Genomic DNA, 10,785 nt, shown 5'->3' with positions numbered 1-10,785 from the left:
GGGGCATGAGGGAAAACGTTTGTGAATCACTAATATATACTTTGTAATCATGAGTAAACATGCAGAGTTTGTATCTATATACTTTTCATCATATATACAGACTAGATTTATGTGGTTAGTTATATAGTTAATGTAACACAAGTATTTATTTTAGTCATATACTAGCAGTAACCATTTAAAAGTGAATGTATTAAGTATTTATTTTAATAGTAACTGAATCTGTTTATGTGGATTTATTAAGATAAATATCTCATATTACTATATTGTATTAATGTTATTTATTAATTGTCCACTCATCTCTCATACACACGTTTCTGTAGGCAAGCCAAGTGTCCTCTAATGTGGTAGCTCAGGTTGACCACTGGAGGCTGATAATTGTGCTGTGAAGGAGACAAGGCTTCTGTGACTTATACCTTTGTGCGTGTGTGTGCGTGTGTGTGCATAAAAATAACAGTCACCAATACAGTTGATAAGAATATATTGTAAACACAGTCCATTGATTAAGAACAATACATCAAGATGTTTTCATTAAGTTTAAAAGAAGCCAAGCACATCTGTGGCCCTGAAGCCTTATCTGTAGGCTATAAGAGAACTAAACAGGTGGAATTAATACATCTCCACAGAAGTGGACCTCTGGGCTCTGAGTGGGGGTGTGTCACTTGCTGAAGTCCCATTCAAACTTGGAACCAAACAGAGAAATGGATGTTTTCTTCCCAATAGAGAATCCTGTACCCAGAAATTGTGCCTCGATCCCATCCTTGCCTACTCCAAAGCCTGTATCAGCTGCCAGACGCACTGTGGCTGTCGCCTTCCCGTGGGACACAGAGGCACCTAGGAGCTCAGCTGTGGCCATGGCTTTAACTCCTTCATTAGTTATCCCAGCAGCAACACCGGCGCTGGGCAACCTGCCCTCCACCTTCAACTCGCCACCGAGGTCTAAATGAGTCTTTCCCAATTCGTAGTCAAGGTGCCCACTAACTCCCTTTTCCTTCGATGCCATACCACCAACACCCATGTTGGCCAACTTGGTCACCGACCTCACGCCACCGATGTCCAATTCACCCTTATACACTCCTGCCTCCCCGTGCCACTCTCCTTCCCTGTCTACCTCGTGGTCATACATCGTCTCAATGGATGCCTTTACAGGTATACTTGTTTCCTCGCTCCTTTTCATCTCTTCAATGGCAGTGATGACTAGAAAAAACACAAGACAGATATGGGCACAGGAGAGAGATAGAGGGAGAGAGAGAGAGGGAGAGAGAGAGAGATTGAGAGAGAGAGAGAGAGATAGAGAGAGAGATTGAGAGAGAGAGAGAGAGAGAGATTGAGAGAGAGAGAGAGAGAGAGAGAGAGATTGAGAGAGAGAGAGAGAGAGAGAGAGATTGAGAGAGAGAGAGAGATGGATATGTAACAGCAACAAAAGTAATAGAATGACATTATGGATAAAATAATGGCCAGTCTATGAGATCAACATGGTTGGGGTAGGGGGCAGTATTGGGTAGCTTGGATGAAAAACGTGCCCAGATTAAGCTGCCTGCTACTCAGCCGTAAACGCTAGAATATGCATATAATTAGTAAATTTGGATATAAAACACTCTGACTTTTAAAAAACTGTTTGAATGATGTCTATGAGTATAACAGAACTCATATAGCAGGCAAAATCCTGAGAAAAAATCCAACCAGGAAGTGGGAAATCTAAGGTTTGTAGTTTTTCAACGATAAAGTGCATATTTACATCCAAAAATCTCAGTTTATATTGGTGCTTTACATTCAGTAATGTTTTGCTTCCAAAACATCCGGTGATTTTGCAGAGAGCCACATCAATTTACAGAAATACTCATAATAAACATTGATAAAAGATAACATACAGTAGGCCAACTCATTCTGTTCTTCTAAAATACATTTTCTTCACATCATAATGTTTATTTAGACCTGACTAAAATAAATAATGAATGTCTTTTGATGGTGTACATTAAATGAATTTATTCAACTTTTTAAAATGTAGATGTTCCAAAGGTGCACATCATTGGCTGTATGCATAGAGACCTGGAGATGCTAAATGTGTTTACGTTAAAGGTAAATTACAGTGAGACCGGCAGCCTTTTGCATGACAATAACCGTCTGACAAAATGTAATGACCGCCACAGCCCTAGATACAACTCAATATTAGGAAGGTGTTCCTTCCTGTATACTCAGTGTACACAGTCATCCTTTTCTCTTTTTTACAACCCTAACCTCACAAATACTTCTCCACATAGTGTAAGTGTGGTGACACTAAAAGTTTGTTCAGAGTAGGTTCGTTTGATAATTACCTTTCTGCTCAGTCTGCAGCTGTTCTCAGGATTGGAATATTGAAGTGGATGTGATGTCCTGCTGTTGCTGCGCAAACATTTATAGTTAAACTTCTCTGTTATTATTAACCCATGAAGTCGAACCAACCAATTAGAGTTCATGGTTTTATCAGAGGAGGGGACAGGAAATGGATAGGCTGGGTACTAAACGGTTTAGCTAACATACTTGTACAGTATAAACGGGAAAAAGAAACAAAAAAGAAGTGGGCCCCCAACATCCCATCCCACTCCTCCAAATCCACCTAACCAACATGTCTCCATCCTCTAGCCCTATTCTATCAACACGCTTGTAGTCTGCGTCTTAGACAAATATGTTAACTTGGACTCTTACAATAACTCTGTAAAACCCAGCAGTTATTTTAAGAAGTAGAAAGTGAAAGTGTGGAAGCAACAGACTCTCTTGGGGCTGTCCCCCCCAATCCCCTGTGGCAATTTGAACTTTGAACTCACTGTTACAATAACTCAGTCAAATCCAGCAGTGATTTCTAAGAAGTGGAAAGTGAAAGTGTGAGAACAGAACAAGACTCTCTCGTGTGTGTGGACATGTTTAACTATACTTCTGGGGACCAAACATACTTTGACACAATAAGGGTTTCTCGTGTGAAAAATAGCTTAAAGTCTGAGTACAATCCTCTCCCCTGTAACCTTTTCCCAGGTCGTTGTTGTAAATGAGAATGTGTTCTCAGTCAACTTATCTGGTACCAGAAGGGTTAAATCAAAAATAAATAAATGTCTGCAAGAACATAAGGGGAGGTGTTGGAGCGAACCATTAAGGAGAGAGCTGAGCATTAAATAGGTCTGGTTGCAAGGACATGCACATTAAGAGAAGATGACACCCAGGCTATACTCTATTTTTGAAAGAGTACATTAACCAAGACCATACAAACATTTATGACAGCTGAACATACTATGGTCAGTAGGATACAGAAAGAAAGATGGAAGCAAGATAACTTTTTTATTTTATTTTATTTAACCAGGTAGGCTAGTTGAGAACAAGTTCTCATTTGCAACTGCGACCTGGCCAAGATAAAGCATAGCAGTGTGAACAGACAACACAGAGTTACACATGGAGTAAACAATGAACAAGTCAATAACACAGTATAATTTTTTTTTTAAAGAGTCTATATATATACATTGTGTGCAAAAGGCATGAGGAGGTAGGCGAATAATTACAATTTTGCAGATTAACACTGGAGTGATAAATGATCAGATGGTCATGTACAGGTAGAGATATTGGTGTGCAAAAGAGCAGAAAAGTAAATAAATATAAACAGTTTGGGGATGAGGTAGTTAAAATTGGGTGGGCTATTTACCGATAGACTATGTACAGCTGCAGCGATCGGTTAGCTGCTCGGATAGCAGATGTTTGAAGTTGGTGAGGGAGATATAAGTCTCCAACTTCAGCGATTTTTACAATTTGTTCCAGTCACAGGCAGCAGAGAACTGGAACGAAAGGCGGCCAAATGAGGTGTTGGCTTTAGGTATGGTCAGTGGGATACACCTGCTGGAGCGCGTGTTACGTACGGGTGGGTGTTGCCATCGTGACCAGTGAACTGAGATAAGGCGGAGCTTTACCTAGCATGGACTTGTAGATGACCTGGAGCCAGTGGGTCTGGCGACGAATATGTAGCGAGGGCCAGCCGACTAGAGCATACAGGTCGCAGTGGTGGGTGGTATAAGGTGCTTTAGTAACAAAACGGATGGCACTGTGGTAAACTGCATCCAGTTTGCTGAGTAGATTATTGGAAGCTATTTTGTAGATGACATCGCCGAAGTCGAGGATCGGTAGGATAGTCAGTTTTACTAGCGTAAGTTTGGCGGCGTGAGTGAAGGAGGCTTTGTTGCGGAATAGAAAGCCGACTCTAGATTTGATTTTAGATTGGAGATGTTTGATATGAGTCTGGAAGGAGAGTTTACAGTCTAGCCAGACACCTAGGTACTTATAGATGTCCACATATTCTAGGTCGGAACCATCCTGGGTGGTGATGCTAGTCGGGCGTGCGGGTGCAGGCAGCGAACGGTTGAAAAGCATGCATTTGGTTTTACTAGTATTTAAGAGCAGTTGGAGGCCACGGAAGGAGTGTTGTATGGCATTGAAGCTCGTTTGGAGGTTAGATAGCACAGTGTCCAAGGACGGGCCGGAAGTATACAGAATGGTGTCGTCTGCGTAGAGGTGGATCAGTGAATTGCCCGCAGCAAGAGCAACATCATTGATATATACAGAGAAAAGAGTCGGCCGGAGAATTGAACCCTGTGGCACCCCCATAGAGACTGCCAGAGGACCGGACAGCATGCCATCCGATTTGACACACTGAACTCTGTCTGCAAAGTAGTTTGTGAACCAGGCAAGGCAGTCATTAGAAAAACCGAGGCTACTGAGACTGCCGATAAGAATATGGTGATTTGGCCAGGTCGATGAAGACGGCTGCACAGTACTGTCTTTAATCGATGGCGGTTATGATGTCGTTTAGTACCTTGAGCGTGGCTGAGGTGCACCCGTGACTGGCTCGGAAACCAGATTGCACAGCGGAAAAGGTACGGTGGGATTCGAGATGGTCAGTGACCTGTTTGGTGACTTGGCTTTCGAAGTTTGGGTCCAGGGTATCACCCCCTGCAGTCCGCCACAGGATGTTTTTGTGCTGGTCGAGGGCAGTCAGGTCTGGAGTGAACCAAGGGCTGTATCTATTCTTAGTTCTGCATTTTTTGAACAGAGCATGCTTATCTAAAATGGGAGGAAGTTACTTTTAAAGAATGACCAGGCATCCTCAACTGACGGGATGAGGTCAGGTCGATTAGAAAGGCCTGCTCGCAGAAGTGTTTTAGGGAGCGTTTGACAGTGATGAGGGGTGGTCGTTTGACTGCGGATCCGTAGCGAATACAGGCAATGAGGCAGTGATCGCTGAGATCCTGATTGAAGACAGCGGAGGTGTATTTGGAGGGCCAGTTGGTCAGGATGACGTCTATGAGGGTGCCCTTGTTTACAGATTTAGGGTTGTACCTGGTGGGTTCCTTGATGATTTGTGTGAGATTGAGGGCATCTAGCTTAGATTGTAGGACTGCCGGGGTGTTAAGCATAACCCAGTTTAGGTCACCTAACAGAACAAACTCTGAAGCTAGATGACGGGCGATCAACTCACAAATGGTGTCCAGGGCACAGCTGGGAGCTGAGGGGGGTCGGTAGCAGGCGGCAACAGTGAGAGACTTATTTCTGGAGAGAGTCATTTTTAAAATTAGTAGTTCGAACTGTTTGGGTATGGACCTGGAAAGTATGACATTACTTTGCAGGCTCTCTCTGCAGTAGACTGCAACTCCTCCCCCTTTGACAGTTCTATCTTGACGGAAAATGTTATAGTTGGGTATGGAAATCTCAGAATTTTTGGTGGCCTTCCTGAGCCAGGATTCAGACACGGCAAGGACATCAGGGTTAGCAGAGTGTGCTAAAGCAGTGAGTAAAACAAACTTAGGGAGGAGGCTTCTGATGTTGACATGCATGAAACCAAGGCTTTTTCAATCACAGAAGTCAACAAATGAGGGTGTCTGGGGACATGCAGGGCCTGGGTTTACCTCCACATCACCCGCGGATATGAGGGTGCGGCTAAAGGCTATCAAAACTGGTCGCCTGGAGCGTTGGGGACAATGAATAAAACTGATGACTAACACGTGAAACATAAGCATGCAATGCATACATTATTTTTAGAACACGGAAAGAGTTCTAACATCATTATATCCTAACCAAAAGCAGATATGAGCGTTAGTGGGCGTGAACTAGCTCTGAGATGAAAATAATAAAAGGTCAAGGGAAGCTATTTTCATATAGAGGGAGGGGACTCTATATGTTGTGCAAAGACAGAATCCTATAAAGGCAGGACTCTGTAATATGAGAGGATGTTCTCTTTCCATGGAGGGGCTCGGCCCTGTTATGTTTGTGATGGGGTCTTTCCATGGAAAGGCTCAGTTTTGCTAATTTGTATTAAAGTGTATATTGAATTCACAAGTTCTTTTAAGAGTGTTTTATTTCTGAGACGATTCTCCACGACAAAGGTTACCCTTTTGACCTTTTATTGAAACAGTTTTGTTGGTCTTTTGTAGGCTTCAAATGATGAGAAATGTCTGGCCGTCTGGGTTCGAGGGGGCCGGGATGGCCTTCTGGGGGGCCGAGATGGCCGTCTGGATTTGGGGGTCCGGGCGTATGAGCTGTAGGGGGCGACGGCGGAGGCCACTGTACAGGGAGTGTTCAGGGGGTATGACACACTGGTCATTGTAGATGGAACGCTCTGGGGGTTTGGTCCAATGACCAGTGGAAGTACAGGGGGAACACTCTGGAGGGGTGGCACGTTGGGTTCATGACTAGGTGTCTGGTATCCATCCCATCTTGACTGAGGATGGTTGTGGCTGGCTGGCTGCTTGGGGTAGGCATAGGGAGCCTGGTAATGCTGAGCTGGTTGTTGGACTTAGGACTGGTAATGCTGAGTTGGTTGCTAAGCTGGAGCCACTGGGCTTGGTGCTAAATAAGGTTGGGCTGGGAGCTGAGCTGGGGTCAGGTAAGGTTGGGCTGGGAGCTGAGCTGGGGTCAGGTAAGGTTGGGCTGGTAGCTGAGCTGGGGTCAGGTAAGGTTGGGCTGGTAGCTGAGCTGGGGCCTGGGCTAGGGCCTGGCCTGGCTGGGTCAGAGGCTGATGGGGCTGAACTGGGGCGTGGGCTGGAGCCTGGTATAGCTGGGCCATGTGCTGCTAGGACTGAGCAGGGGGCTGGAGCCTGGTATAGCTGGGCCATGTGCTGCTAAGACTAAGCAGGGGGCTGGAGCCTGGTATAGCTGGGCCATGTGCTGCTAGGACTGAGCAGGGGGCTGGAGCCTGGTATGGCTGGAAGCTGATAGAGCTGAGCTGGGGTAGGCCTGAGCCGGAGACTGGTAGGGCTAAGCCGGGGTAGGGCTGACCTGGAGACTGGTAGGGCTGGGGTGGTAGTGCCCAACGGAGGTCAGGGGCCGACTGGGTTCTAGAATACCATTGAAGTTGTGGGTCTGTCCAGTATACTGTATGTAGGCTTGACTTTCTGACCTTTACTACAGCCCCTGGGTCAGACCAGGTGGTAAGGTGGCGAGGTAGCGGATGATGGTGGAGCCTGTAGGCTGCTGTGCTGGGATCCATGGGACTGGGGGATAGTGCTATCTAATCCGTAGGACTGGTTTGATCTACCCCTACTCATGGTGCAAACTGGTCTCTAGAGGGTTATGTGATATATCCGGGGGCGCTGAAGTACCGGAACAGATTGAGAAAAAAAGAGTCAAACAATGTGGCAGCCTGCTGTCTGTGGGGGTAAAACGGAGAGCACTCTGCAAGGTGCTATTAATTCAAAGCATTTTAGACGTCACTGCAGTATGCCACATACTTGAGTATAGCTGCAGGCCTTACACAAATCCAATTTTCTAATAGCCTAATTTTCTAGACGTCAGTGTACAGTGACATTTAAACAACACCCGCCATATGCACAAATACTCAGCTGTGGGGCTCACAAGACCCACATTTCATATAATTTTCAAGACACCAATATAACAGTAGAACAAGTATCACAATATCAGAAGATAACTTCAAATAAAATATATCTCTATAGGCTACAGCAGAACACACATATGAGAATATATAGGCCTCCTGCCTATGTGATAATATGAAGCACATGTCATATTCATGTTCTTTGCTGGAAAGGTAAAGGGGAAAAATGTCCTACCTTAGTTTTCAAAACCTCCCACAATGACTCTCCCCATGTCAAGTCCATTTACCTCCTAAGAGTCAACTTGCTCAAGGCCATGTGCGGGCATGTGGCTGTGATGTTTAGCCTCCTTCTAAGGCTGTTCTGAAGACTGGCTGTAGTGTGTATTTACATTTTTGTTTGTAGGTTGTCCTCTTTAGCCTTGTTTACAAGGCTTGCTGCCACCAAATGCGCCTTGGTTCAGGCATGATCAAAACCTTTTTTCTGAGGGCTCTTTGTTGTTTTTGTCTTTTACATCTGATGCATAGAATGTTAATTCACTGTACATTCCACCCACTCTTTTGCTAGTTAAGGGAATTTTGTTATCAATGTTCATACATTTCAATTACTCTAATCGATCTGCAACATAGAGTTTGTATAGTTCTGGTTTAAATGAAACAGAATTCCCAGTTTACAAAAGTCAACTCAATGTTTATTCACGAGAGCTCTCAGTTGATATACAAAGACATTCATTTTACACCATGCTTCTTACTTACGCACACACATGCACACTAACATTAGGAGAGCTATCTTCTTCTCCAGAATTCTCACCACGGTTTATCACTACCCAGCCAACAGTTCCATTCCCCCTAGATTAAGGAAACCTGGAGGGGTACTCCCTGTCCTATCATATCGTAAATTCTAGCCGGGTCGGTTCTAACACAGTTTAATTGTTCTTCGTGTTTTCTTTAGGCACACACATTCTTTCCCCAGTCCAACCTAGTTGGACTTATGTTTAATATTTGTATTATTCCTTATATATGCTACACAACCTATACTCCCCAATGGTTAAGTTTCCAGGTAGAACTATTTAATCATTATCTTTAACCTTATAAATGATTTTATCACTAGTTTAATCCCTCCAGTCATCTCCAGACCAAAGCTCCCAACCTTTTTGCATGTTGTACAGCCCAACTTTGAATTCTGCATGACAAGCCAGGGGTTATACGTTTGCTTGTTCTTGAACTACAACTTGCACCTGCTCCAAACACTTTGTCGGTGAACGCACTGCCTACCTCCCTCCCAGCTCCAGTCTCCCTCACCCGCTGAGTCTGACTAGCTAGGAGGCCTACTAGCTAGTGGAGGTGCTGATGCTGAACTGGTGGGATTAGCATCGCCTTCAGGAACAGTTTGCCTCTCACTCCTCTCCCCTGACGCTGAAAGTTCTCTGGCTCGTTCTGGGTTCGATTCACCATTTTTCTCTGGATTTTTGGACTTGAAAAATGTCAAACTTGATTCTCTTTTCTTATAAACTTTTATTTGGTTTTACCACAATTCAAAATCAGTAGGGAGACGACTAGACTACGTGCCGTGATTACGTCGGGACCTCTTCACTAACTGACCAGCACTACCAAGACCTGTGTCAAGATCAGTCACTTACCCTACTGGCCATCCCCATAACCTCAATGTACAAATAAGAGAGAATGTCTGGAATCAGTGTAGCAGGATAGGATGATTACACAGAAGGATCACAAGGCTTTTACATGGTCTTTCTGGGGGGCGGGAGAAACAACTTGATTTAATGCTGATTGCTTTTATTAGAATGTTACAGTGCGAACAGTGAAATAATCAATAAATCATGGTTCAGGATATAGAACAAAAACAGTGGAATCTGAGAGGCAGGATCCGGCTCAAATTAAGCACTGCTTTTGAGCTTTTATTGAAAAAGGCTTGTTGGTCTTTCGTCGGCTTCAAATGATGAGAAATGCTTTAGCAGGAAGATGGAGTACTTATTTTTCACGTCTTGTGTTAAAACGTTGGCCAGATCTTTGACGTGTTTGGCTTGGGAACTCGTGTGACGTTCAGCACACTACAATGCAGCATTGGGAGAAGGAACTTTAATCAAGATTCTGTTATAGACCGCAGCACACATGAATCACTCAGTTGCAATTTTGGCATGTAAATCTTGGTGGGACAAACGCAACATTTTGTTTGATGCATGCCAGCAAAGCCACTACACGTTACTAAACTATACATTAATTGCACTATAACGGTGACAACCGTTGCTCACAAACTAAATACAGCTGTCCTGACAGCGCAGCTTTCCTTTCAGCACCATGGAGTGAATCCTTACCACCGTTACACCTGGCTAATAGCGGTAACTCATCTGACAGCGAACAGTTCATTCAGCCTCATTTACTGACTTTTTAAAGCCATAGCTGTTATGGCTGACTTGTTTAAACAAATGTGGTTTCTACTGATTCCTTGTGGATTTGTGTAAGTCGATAAGAACCTCAATATCCTTCAATAAATACGAACGGCAACTTGAGTTTTGAATTTTGAACTATACACAAACATTACATTTTTGTTCAGTAAATTCACAATGTTCTTATATCATTAACACTTAGCTCTAAGAAGAAGCAAGTGCAAGCAAACAAGCTGCGATGAGGTAGGCCTATTCGTTCAGCAATTTCAAAATGGACACAGATAGATTCAGAAATACAGATAGATTCAGAGAGAGATGTGCTTAGCCTACCATTTGAGGTATTTTCTTAGGCCTATGTGGTCTAAAAAGGAAGTTAAATACAATTACGAGGATCCACTTTTGTAGACAATATACAGACACACAGACACCGCATTGCATTTGGTCTCATCTGACCACAACACTTTCACCCAGTTGTCCTCTGAATCATTCATATTTTCATTGGCAAACTTCAGATGGGCATGTATCTGAGCTTTCTTGAGCAGGGGG

At 43.9% G+C, this 10,785-nt stretch overlaps 1 long non-coding RNA gene across 1 annotated transcript; it reads right to left on the bottom strand.

Annotated features, from left to right (window-relative positions):
- Positions 1–461: 461 nt before the first annotated feature.
- On the bottom strand, positions 462–2,378 carry LOC139388533 (uncharacterized). Its single transcript, XR_011629296.1, has 2 exons — positions 2,313–2,378; positions 462–1,194 (listed from the first exon to the last, which is right to left on the bottom strand). It is a non-coding gene; the product is annotated as an uncharacterized lncRNA (long non-coding RNA).
- Positions 2,379–10,785: the final 8,407 nt, after the last annotated feature.

This window comes from Oncorhynchus clarkii, chromosome 29 (genome assembly GCF_045791955.1).
Source record: "Oncorhynchus clarkii lewisi isolate Uvic-CL-2024 chromosome 29, UVic_Ocla_1.0, whole genome shotgun sequence".
Classification (NCBI taxonomy): Eukaryota; Metazoa; Chordata; class Actinopteri; order Salmoniformes; family Salmonidae; genus Oncorhynchus; species Oncorhynchus clarkii.
The sequence above is the reverse complement of the archived record's forward strand: the minus strand, read 5'-3'. Positions and strand labels throughout refer to the sequence as shown.